We start from the raw sequence: 12,862 nt of genomic DNA on the forward strand, positions 1-12,862 counted from the left end.
ATTCGCCTTAATCTCGAAAAACAGTAATGTACGCCTTCTTTCCTCAATAACTCAGCTTTGAAACCTTTGAACGTAAAACTACAGTTAAGGGTTAATTAATAATTTTTTGGCTTTAGCTGAAATAGCTACAGCCCATTATTTCAACTTCTGTCAAACTCTACTTTTCTAAAATATGTTTCCTGATGCTCCTAATACAAAGGCTATCATCGGTTGTAGTGCTTAAAAATTATGGAAATGTTACACTCACTCTGATATGTGTCCTGCTTTATTTTCCTAGCATCATTTAATCTCATTGCTGTCATTTTATTTTTTCATTCACAGAGAATGTGCTTTATATTTACCTCTGGAATGCTATAACTCCTAACTCGCTCCCTTAAAGTATAATGAAGGTAGGTGATTTACATTAGAAATATTAGTAATGAACAACCATCCAGCTTTACCTATAGTAATAGCAATATGATTTCGACAAGCGCTTGCTAGAGTTGACGACAATTACGATAGTTGTTATTTGCGCCATATGGCCATTAGTCAATAGTTCAAAACATTAAAGTCAATTATCATTATCTGAGATTATTAAAAATTCAGGCATGTTAATACCTATATGACATTTGGTTACCTATATGACATATGGTTTTTGCATGCGGTTTTTTTTTTCTTTTCTAAATTACGGGTGGTGTACTAACACCTCCCGCCACACGCCCTTGCGGCGGTTTGCGGGGTATTAAGTAGATGTAGATGTAGAATACCTTTATTTGTAGCTATTCCGCAAATCGATAGATTCGATGCTCAAGAATTTTGCCCTATATTGCGAATTTCAAGGACCTTAACTCCATAATACTATGCACAATATTTGGCTTATACGAGTAGTATAAGCCAAAAACTCGTAGTATATCAATGCCAAAGAATGATATTACCCACCAACTATAGTTATCTAGTGCTAAAAACATGGCGTTACCTTGTATTTTATACTCCTACAAAAACTTCAAGCCAATTCTAAGCGTACGTCAAATATTATTCACTGAGACCAGCTATTTAACTTACGCGAAGTAACACAGGCACGAAGAAGGCAATAATAAGACCGCTTGCAAAGATATCTCGCTTCTTGATATTGCATTCTATTTTGGAAAGCCATGGGCAAAAAGATCCTATCAGGCATTGAAAGTGGTCAAAAGGGCGATGGCTTTAACTATCTTTCCAATTTATCAACAAAAAATTCCTCGCTTTCGAAGGAATAAAAAACTACCAGGGCATGAAAAAAAATAGCAAGAAAGAAATTCTGCTCCCTTTTCACCACGCTCCAGGCTAAGCAAGACTCCTTCGAGAGCCACGCCTATTCCTTCCTTCTCATATGCCTTCTCATCCGACCCACCTTATCTTCTCCCTCAATCTATAAACCTTTGCGCGGGGAGGAAGATGCAGGGGGTGGGCCTGAATCAGAAGGAAAGGTAAGAGAAGAAGTAAATATCCCATCGAGGCCACCGTTCCGTCTTAAGCGTGGTCGCAGGCTGTCTCCATCTCCACCCCCACTCGCCCCGCGCGTCGACCCGCAGCCCCCCTCCACTCACTACACCCGCCCGGCAGGATACTTCCTTCCTTCCTTCCTCTTGTGCCCACCTACCCCCGCGGAGTGCGCAAGAAGCAGCGAAGCCGGAGCCTGTGACCTCGTCGGAGATTAACCCAGATAAGGGATTCCGGAGACACCGGCAGGGAAGTCGCGGGCGTGTGGGGGAGAGGAATGCGGCGAGATTTTAAATAACGTGGTCAAGACTCCTTTATTAAAATTCGGACTCTTGTCGGGGAGGGGAGTTAGGGAGACGGGAGGAGAGTCCACAACGGTGTGAATTAGTGGTCAGTGACCGTTGGCTGAGGGGAAGGACGCTCTTAGGAGGAATAATTGATGAGCCCACGTGGCTGGTCAGCTTTTCTCCCTCTCCTCGGGACCAGGGCAGAAATGGCCGAGTGTCCACTTAATGCGATAACGTCACCCTCGCGACTTGGCCGCGTAAAGGGATTTTTCGGAGATATCATCGGTGAGCACCTTGCAAAAATTTTTCCGCCAAAGAGGGACGATGCTCGCAAAATGAACGGCTGGACCAATTACGAAAGACCATCAAATTCTCTGAGGTTTGAGGGTCAAGTGAGATTACAGGTTTGCCAACGCTTCAAAATTGCATCACTCAACAAGAGGGGTTTGGAATTTATCTACATCCTTCAATAATGATTTTCTCAAAGAAACGTTTTGTTGAATGTTAATCGAGGATTCTTTCTATAAAATGTGCACTATATTCTAATACATATATAACTACTTTTTTCAATCTACAAGATACTAAAGAAATACTAATATGTATAATAAATACTTTGAAATTAAACACAATTTTTTAATATGAAAAGATTTATGTTTTCAAAAAAAGTTCTATCAGAAATACTAAAATTTAACTTTTTTTAAATACATCAGAATATATGATAGAAATGTAATTCCTCAGATAGGTCCTAAATTCCAAACTTTATTGTCTTATATAATAAGAACCCTTTTTGTACAAATGCTTCAAATAACGTTATTTTATAAATAATTATTTGCGTGTTAAAATTTTATTAGAATTTCTTGTTATGTTAAAACTAAAATATTATACAGTACGAAGGATAACTTAGAGCATATCGGAAAGTATTTTAAAATAAAGCCAAATATCGGCCGACGCTTGGTTCCCATTTAGGCCAAGCCGTATCTTCTTAAATGTTGAAGTAAGCATGTATTTCAGTGATACATACAAGTACATTTATATTCTTATCTCGTCTAAAAATAAATTTCAGCAATCACTACTTCAGTGTTGATTTTTAAAATGCAAAAACTAAAGGCCCACACCGATTGTCTTGAATCCGTATTGCAAGGATTGATTGATAAGCAACAGACTTACGCTGTTTGTGGATCGTACCAAATGAGTGAAGATCAAGTTTTTTTTCCTGTTAGCGATTGATTTATTTGGATTGATTCAGGTCTGCGGTTCTATTTGATGTATTAAAAAAGGCAATAGTGATTCCTTTTCCTATGTTTTCAAGCCGGTAGTCTCGTATTAATATTCCGACGCTGCAGAGGCCTGGACCTGAGGCCAGATTTAGGAAATGGGTGAACGGATATATGTTTTTGGTCAAGAGCAGGTTTTGAAAGAAGCCAGGGAATTCACCTCCTACCAAATAAACATCTTTTCATCGCTTCATACATTTGGGATGATGCCAGGATCCTGAGAAGCAAATATTCAACCCCTTCTCTTCGGTCCCTCACTGCTCCTCCCCTTCCTCGCACCCCGTCCCCGTTCTCCTCATCTTCATCTCTAAAGACCCAGTGCGAGGGAGATAAGCACCGTTAGTCCCTAAATGGAGATCCACGCTGCCTCCTTATAGCTTCTCTGCCCGCCCCACTCTCTCCCTCCGTCAACCCAACCCGCACATCTTGTCCGCTCCCCCATTCCTGTTCCTAATATCCTCCACCCTTCGTCAGCCAAGCCAGTCACTAACACCCCCTCCCACTCCCACCTTGGCCGTCTCACCCTTCTCAGGGGCCCGCGAGTAGACCTCTCCCATTCCCTTTCCTCGCAACCCAGCCTCCCACCCTCCGCCCTTAGTCGACAACGTATTTCCCCTTTTCCAGGAATAATCGTCTTTCTCCATTCCCCTCTTTTCTCTCGCCCTCGCAAACCGCTCCACTTCATCGCTTATGCAGCATCTTACGCAGCCCACCGCTGGATTCATTATTTTCAAAGATGTTCTTCCCCCGCCCCAGATCCCATTTCCCCCTTCCCTTCTCCTAGGATATCGCCTTTTTTTAATTTTTCTATGAATACTGCCAAGCATGAAAAGACACCCGCAGGAGTATTTATGCATGCATAATTATTATTTGGCGGAGTTTGTGTCAAGGAAATAAACGCAAAGATGTGAACACAAGACCCTACGTTTGGATACGTATAGCTCAAAAATTTGAACGACTACCTTTCCTCGAATTCTAAACAAGATTGTGGGACGTTAGAAATCTAAAATTCATCAATGGATTTTTTTAAGTTTATACCTCCAATTTAAACGTATGGTGCATAAAATATGTGATTATGACACATTTCAACTTGTCGAGGAAATGAGGTGCTGAAAATTTTAAGGTGACAAAACCAAACTCCCTTCCTCTCCTCGATAGTTTAGATGATGTATTGAGTCATGGAAAGTGTAAATAAAGTTGATTGTTTTTACCTCATGTGGCTAATATGATACGTATTTTATCACCCTAGTTGGCGCGGGAGGACGAGGAAAAGAATCGCAAGCTGGGATGAATGGGTGTTCATAATAATATCTATCTCTTATGAATATGGTCGAATGCATTGTTTTTTGGCATCAGCACGGAGCATAAGTAAAGAAAATTGCAATTGATATGGGAATATGAAGAGCTATAGCTAATTAATCTTTGGGTTGAATGACTGATGGCTATGATGAAAGCTTTCGGCCTTTACTATAGAGTTTTCTATCCATATATTCCAAATGCTTAGGGTTACAACCTGGTCTCTACCGTGAGTGTATTCTACACGCCATAGGTTGTAGTTTTATACCCGCGATGTGATATTTAATAACGAGTTAATTAATATGCTAGAAGTTGTGCCCACATTTCAGAATTTTTGAATATCTACTTTTAAATTTCTAAGCATTCATTCCGTCAAAAACTATATCCATTAACAACAATTGAGGATTAATTTGAATAAAATTCAATAAAAATCTCCTTTCGGAATAAAGGATGGCTGTGTCCATATTGGGACCAATAAAACTAAATTAACTTGTCCATTCAGAATTATTTATATTAATATGACACTTCCTGCTCGAAATATTTCACAGTGATCATTCAGTTCGGCCATCCTTTGTGCTGAATGGGTAAAAATTGAAAATTCAACGAATATTCCATGTTAACTCAGCCAAATATTTAATTCATCAATGTGTATTTCACTTATTGCCCAACCATTCGATTTTTACTCAGAATTCTTACCGACCCCGACTTTTTTAAATCCTAATGGGAGTTCAACTGTGGATCAAATAGGTTTTATATCTAAGCCACAAATTAATTGCGGAGTGAGTGCTTTTTTTCGAATGTTATTCGATAAAAGTTACCAATTTAAACAAAAATATATACGACTTTCAAATCTAGACAATAGATTTCCATGCATATCCTTTTACTGCAAGGAGTGCTAGCCTAGTTGGTAGAATATATGGGTACAATACGTAAGCTGGGTTTCAATTCTGCAAGAAAAATAAGGTCTACTCAATATGTGTGTTGTTTCCGGTACCAGATATTACTCATAAATCACAAACTGCTCAGAGAATGAAAATGACTGATTTTTTATCATTCACATTTTCCATGCTGTTAGCCATTAAGGCACCTATATAGAATAAATATAGAAATAACATGTTTCCCTTAAAAGTTATAAGAAGAACAAAAAGATCGCACGGGATGGAAAATAATGGATTTGAAAGGGTCAAAGTTTTAAGATAGATGTAGGTTGAGGGAAAATTGTATCTATTTATTCATATGTTCCTTTTAGCCTAATCGAAAAGCATAATTTGACTGAATACAGCAACGGTGGAGAGCTGTGAAGTAATTAGAAGTTGAAGGCTTTGCATTTGCATGCCTGCAATGAAGTAAATTGGTTCCAATGATTATTGGGGCCAGTATCTATTTTTAGAATTTTTTGAGCCCTGGCCAGAGTAATTCATATAGAACAATTGAAACACGCATTTTTGTGACAACGTGCAACGAGGTAAATTTTATACTTTCTATGGGTGACGAAATATAGTCATGAATAAATGCTGAAAAACGCCCTAATTTTTCTCAGCCATCGTAACACTGTCAATTCTTTCCAAAAAGAGGCAAAAATAAATATATTTATGAACAAACCAATCTCGTCATTACCTAATGAATAAGAACTATTTTAAGGAACGGCTATTTTATTCATCCAGGTTCGAATTATTTGCATGAAACTTACGGGAAAAGCAGTAGTATTAAAGATTATATTTTTTATGATCAAGCAACCATACTTTTATTTTGAGAGAAAAGATCGATAGCATTTACCTATTTATCAATGGATTATTATGCAGTATTTTTATGAATTGGTATGTTGCCAGTAAACCTCATTCTTGTTATTGCCCTTTGTTGACACACAGTATTATTGCATTGTGGTTTGATTCTCTTAAAATTTTCCTTTTGCTTTTCTAAAATAAGGATGTAATCATAGACTTAACAGGGAATATGATTTTTAAATAGAAGTAAGGAATAGTTCATAGTTTCTAAGACATAAATAAATGATAGTCCCTATGACGATTATGATCTTATTTTCTTTTTCGCCTTCCAAGTTTGTGAATCAGACTTCTCTAATTATTTTCTACCTATCAAAGTGATACTTCATTTTCTAACGCGTTCCCCATTTTATTTTCATCAATCCTCCGTTTTCAAAATTTTCGTCTGTTTTAATAAACTGTTCTCTTTTCCTGATAATGTCCATTTATAACATTTAATCATCACAATAATCAAATATGGGTCGCGGTAGACCAGGGGGAAGAGCGTTAGACCGCTGACCGGAGGGTCCCGGGTTCGATTCCCAGGCGAGGCACTCTAGGCACCTGCAGCTCCACCCAGGCTAAAGTGATTTTTTGGGTACCAGATATTCCTGGGCACAGGGAAAGGAACTGGCCCCCTACCCTGATGTGGGCCCTGATGTGTGAGAATTCACACGCCGTATAGGGCTTAGTACTGGGTGTACTCTACCATCACCTATCAAACAGTCCTTCAGGTTGATTACTTTGTTTATGGTTTATGGTATATGTGTTGATGCTGACTGAATTTAAATATTGGTCATCAATTATTTATTCAATATATTTGTTGTCCAAGTGATATTGATTGTGGTTGATTAAATATCTTTATTTTTACAGGATAATTTTAAAGTTTTGCTGAAATTCCCCGACCTTTATCATACTTTAATCCCTTAGGGAATTCCATGACTTTTTCAGCTCAGCGCCCATCTTGTTACTCCCTCGAACCGTCGAAGGAATGATATCTCACCTCGCAAAGCAGTGTTAGGAGATTGAATAGTGAATATGAAAAGATGTCGGAGAAAGAGAGCTTGATAATGTTCTGGAATGCTAAAAATAGCGGAGTACTTGCACCTGTATGGGGAAAATGGAGCTTGTGAATGGGATTTATGGAAAATACGCAGATGTCTCGTCCTCAGTGTGGGTTACAAAAATGAAATGATAAAAATGACTTTCTCCCTGCGAGAGTATTTAGGTAAGCATATTTTTCTATTACGGTTTACTCTCGAGGGAAGCTTATCCGTAACAAAACACACTTCTATTTGGAAAAAGATGATATTTAAATCCATTAAAATGCAAGCATCTTGTGGCAGTCAAGTGAGTCTTCGTGGTAAATTTTGAAAAACCTCTGAGGCAGATTCCACGAAACGCTTCCGTTGTTAACTTCGCATACACATTTTATAATCCACGCCTTATATTGAAACGGTAAAATATGAACCAATCAACTGATAAGATGCAACATATAATGGCATTTAATAATTTTTTTCATAATATTTTTAATCTTTTCTCCTGGTTCTACGTTAATTTTTCACCTCTAGATACAAATATGTGATCATAGATACGTGAATGAATATATCTAAAAGCAGAGCTCAAACCAGGAGTTGAAAGGAGAGAGGCGGTGTTTCAGGAGAATAACAAAAAAGCGTAAAAAAACATTGATTCCCTCTTATTCTCTGCTTGGGTCTAAATTATTCCAATCAAAATACCCTTTGCTTGTTATGAAGCAAATAAATGTCCGTGATAAGATGTTACATTGCATGTAACATCCAACCCTTGATTGTATTTCCTTTATGCACTATAGTTTAAATGACTACATAAGCAAACAAACCTAAGGAGGCTCGCACGTGTAGCAAGAAAACAACAATCTTAAAATACTCATTAGATTTTATTTTGGAAACATATTCTAGTAATATATGTAATAATAGAAATAAAACTCATGATATAGTATACTTTAAAACATCCATACCAGAGAACGTAAATAAAGTAAACTTTATCACATATCTATGGGAAAATATTGAGGCTAAGAACGAATGGTTTGGGTATTTTATTTCACGCATTTAATCTCATTATAACTCCGTAAAAATAGAGCTATCTTACTACGAGGGAAATCCAATCATTCATTAGAAATCAATTACCATCAGCCTAAAGAATAACACTTAGATATAACTAAAAATTGATTTACCAAAAACAGATGAATAATTATCTAATTGGTAAAAGACAGGATTAGTATAAATCGATAAAGGTCCTCAATGCACAGGAGAGGAAATCAGAAAAATACTCAGTTTATTTCTAAATAATAAAACCTCAAATCAATACATATCTTCTTCCTTGTGTAATGAAATTTAATCTAAATCCGTTCCATTATAATGGCAGACAAAACCGTTCCTCAATAGGTCAGAATAATAATTCCAGGATTATTTGCTGAATATGATAATTTACCACTTTATTGAGCAATTTTATCACTATCAGCGTTTTATAATTTAGAGATTTTTCTGAAATCAGTATTCTGATAATTATCTGCAGTGCACAAAATGGTTATTCTATAGAGTTAAATTTAACATTGCACGAACTTTTATCTTTATGAGATTGATATGATTGACTTACTTGAAGTTTAAATAAGGAAAACGGGTAACTTAAAAGTTCTCATACCCGTTTTGATCCAGAACTCAATTGGAGTAAAACCATACTTTCTTTTTTTATTTAAATGCCTTTTGCGGTGTTACACCGGGGAGAAAATTCAAGCCAGTAACTGTAAATGTTATTTAAATAAGACTTCCGATACAATACCGAAAAGCCGATGGCAGAACAACTTGCCCGAAATTGCATTTTAACGGCACGAAAACGATATAAACTAGATAGTAAGCAACGTTATCGATTTCATACAGCCCAACGGCATTGAATCATAACGGATTAAGCTCACAATATCTGCACTGGGGAAAGAAATGAAAAGGTGACTATTATAGTCCTAAATCCTTCGTGATTTTCCGCGTGATGAGATAAGCCATCAATTAATGTGCGGTTTCCGAAGCCTCCTCACCCCCTGCCAGCCGGTGCACCCCCGACCACGCCCTCATTGCCAACCCCATCTACCGTGGAAGTACAGCGCTTAATATCTGCGAAAATATCCACCAATCAGGTCGTTGAAATACATCCACCCAGTTCGAAAAAAAGAGAGTTCGGTTCACCACGAAATTTTCAACAGTTCCAATGCCTGAAAAAAAAATAAAATCCTGCTGGAGAATTTGATCGATAACGGTCGCAATCTCCTTAGCGGCCATAAAGCAGGATAATGCACTTGGTGCGCTATCACGGTACAGCGCTCACACCTCTCGGGCGCCGGGAGGATGGAGATGGGGGAGTCCACGAGGGGTCTCTCCCCCTTGGCCCATCCCAATTGAAAGCTGACCTCCCACCCGCTTGCATTTCCGCCCCACATTCCCGTTCCATTTCCTCTTGTGCCCCCTTTCACAAAAACACGCACACTTTCACCCATTCTGACTTTCCACCATACCTGGGGCCGGATCGAAAGCCTTCGCTCCCCGCCCCAAATCACCCCATCCCAGTGCTCCTCCAAATTTTCCCAATCTAATGCTCAGACGATGCAACAAAATTTCATTATACAGCTCGCGACTCCAATTAATACTTGCGTGAAGCAGAGCGGGGTAGCCGAAGGTGGGAGGGCTGTGGTAACCAGAAGTGGAAGCGGTCATATATTCAAATTCAGCACCAATCTGTTTAATCTCCTGCCTAATTAACTATCGCGGCCTTCTCCCATCTCAGTACTCGTGGAACGCATCATTTTTTTCGCCACCCTTTTTTCAGAAGTGACGTAGGACTTGTTGTCCCCAGCGCATTAATTTTATGAAGAAAGTCTCGCTTTGATTATCCTGCGGTGGTTCCGAATTATTGCATTATATTAACATAACGAGTATATAGTATAACCTCCCTACATATCTTGCTTTAGTTTATTCTCATTATATAAAGCACTTCTGTATAAGATGGCAAAACTGACACGAGATTTGTCACTTTAGGTCCCAGGTAGAATTGAAATATATTTAAATGAGCCCCTTATTATTTTTTAACAAAACAATATCTTCTGGAAGTTGATTTACGTGAATTCTATTTTTCCAAAAGTGCTCACTTTTTTACAATCAGATTAGGATCATTATATTGCCTTAGAAATCTAATTAAAAAAATAGTTTTGGACTATGATACAAATAGGATTAACTTAAGGCACCCAATTTATGGATTTGGCTAGAAGTTTATTAATAATAAAATTATAAAATTATTTTTTCGAAAAACGAAACAATAATTTATGTGTGTATGAGTGAGAAGATAACTATAGGTTATTAAAAAGAGTTCATTTGAAATGTCCGGTGAGAGAGTTCCAATGAAATTAAATAATTTAATCGTTTACAATCCCTTTATATTCTTCTAGAGAAAAGAATTTTTCTAAAGCAGTCGGAATCATTTCACCTTGGTGAGCGGGCATCTCTTCCCTCCTGCGATGCATAACACACTATCTCTCATCAAAACCTTTTATGGGACTTTAATAAATTTTTCATGCAATTAGTCACAATTCAATTCAATTTGTGACAGAAGGATGAAAATATTTCACTTTTTTCACTAAAAAATATTTGTTACGGAAAATGCAATCAGTGGAAATGAGTAATATATTTAATTCTACACCATGGATTATTACCACCACACAAACAACCAACGTCAAATTTGACTGTCTAATCCTCTATCATATCCTTGTAGGTATTCTATCCTATTCTGTCATAGATTTGTATTCTTTCCTAAACTATCGTATTATTCACTCGTGTGTAATCTGAAATCATAATTTTTTTGAGTGCATCAAATTTTTAAGGTTAAAACTATTATTATATCAGTATTAACCAATTAAACAAAACTTTTAAACAAAAATTTGAAGAAGAAAATGTTTTATAAACATTGATCCTAAACACCGTAGCGGAAATCAAAAATTAGGAATAGCGATGAGTGAAGAACCTGATTGAAGATGACACTAAAGAGCATTCTGTAGGAGTAAAATGATTTGTAAAGAAGAGACAAGACATTGATGGTATGGACAAATCAGAGGTCAGAAAGTTTTGGCTTTTTTCAGTACACTTCAGTTAATTTATGGTAAATAAATATCAAAATATAAAATTACCTGAAGCATTATTTTAAAAAACCGTACCTATTTCGATACAATTTTAAAATTCAATTCAATAGAATTAAAGTAAATTAAGTATTCATAAATGTTCAGCTTCGTAAGTTTAAAATTTGCATTGCTCTTTATTTTTTAAAATCAATGTCTCAATAAAACCTCACTGAACTTCATTTGTGGATTTTTAGCATTAAAAAATAATGTACACAAGCTATCTCGGGCTACAGACTAGTAACGTAAGCTTCCAAGCACAAAAGCGAAAAGAGAAATTTTTAACGAGGTATATTCTTTGATCATCTCGGAGTACCTCATGATTCTTAGCACTGCCAGTTCTATTATTCAGATTCCAAGGCCGAGAAACCTCAGCCACTTATTCGTAGCATGCCATGGAGGAAACACTCACGGAATAGGTATTTCACGTGAAGGATGCAACAGGAGATATTTAACAGAAAATTATGACCTTAGACGACACGCAATTAAATTCCACCCAAATCCGCAGACGCCAGCAAAGGAAGGTTTTCACATCTGCCATCGATTACCTAAGCAGTCCCAGTTCACCCATGTTCCAACCTTCCCCCCTCGTTATCCGCACATCCGCTACTCTCTTCCGAAACTTTGGGTAGCATTCGTTCCTCTCTCTCTTTCATCCGCCCCATTCTCCTCCGCTCCCATTCTCTATTCTCACCGCTCCCTACGCATTTCTACCCTCTCCTTTTGGCCCAACCCACTCCTTCTCCCTCACGCCCCACCAACTTCTTCCTCGCCCCGATCCTTACTCACGCGTCTACCGATTGATCAAAACGATTTCCTTAGCCTTTCCAGGTCCCAGCGCATTCCGCCTCCTGAGTCCTTCTTCTTTACGGAGACTCTCCGCCACCGTGCTCACACACGCATCCTCCCCACTCGGAGAAACACGCTCCACGTTCTCTTCCCCGCTCCCCTTACCCTCCTTTGCTCACGTGCCTCCTCATTCGTCAAAAATTTCCGTTATCCTCAATTCCCATCTCAACCCACTCACTCTCAGACTCAACTCCCCTCCCCCACCTCGCGCCGGCCCTTATTCGTCCTCGTCTTTATTATCTCGCTCCTTCCTTATCCGACCCCTTATCGCTCCACCCAACCCATCCACGCCATCCTCAGAGCTGCGCGCCTACTCCATTCTTCCTCCTCCTCGTCCTCCTTAACCCCAACCGCTTGGTGTGCGCCCCCTTTCCAACCCCCACCGCTTCCGCGACCGGCACTACAATTTTTCATGGCTTTCTTTCTCACTCGTCCCACCCTCACGCTAAACCCCGTTCCCGGACCACTCTCATCCCTTCCCTTCTCTCCATTCATGCTCCCTTCCTCCCCGACATCACATTCTGATCCCTTTCGACCGAAGACGGTAACTCTGGCTCAATACTCCGAACACTCCATCGCGGCTAACTTCTCTTTTTCCCACCTCTCGTAAAAATCTACATAGTATCAGATAATGCCACCACCCACAAGACTCCATCACCTACCGGATTTTTTTTACCCTCCCTTTCTCTATCCCTCTCACTTTCGATTCTTCTCTAATTCATTTTTTTACCATTCAGCCCATTC

Source organism: Hetaerina americana, unplaced genomic scaffold (genome assembly GCF_022747635.1).
Source record: "Hetaerina americana unplaced genomic scaffold, ioHetAmer1.1.p SCAF_8, whole genome shotgun sequence".
Classification (NCBI taxonomy): Eukaryota; Metazoa; Arthropoda; class Insecta; order Odonata; family Calopterygidae; genus Hetaerina; species Hetaerina americana.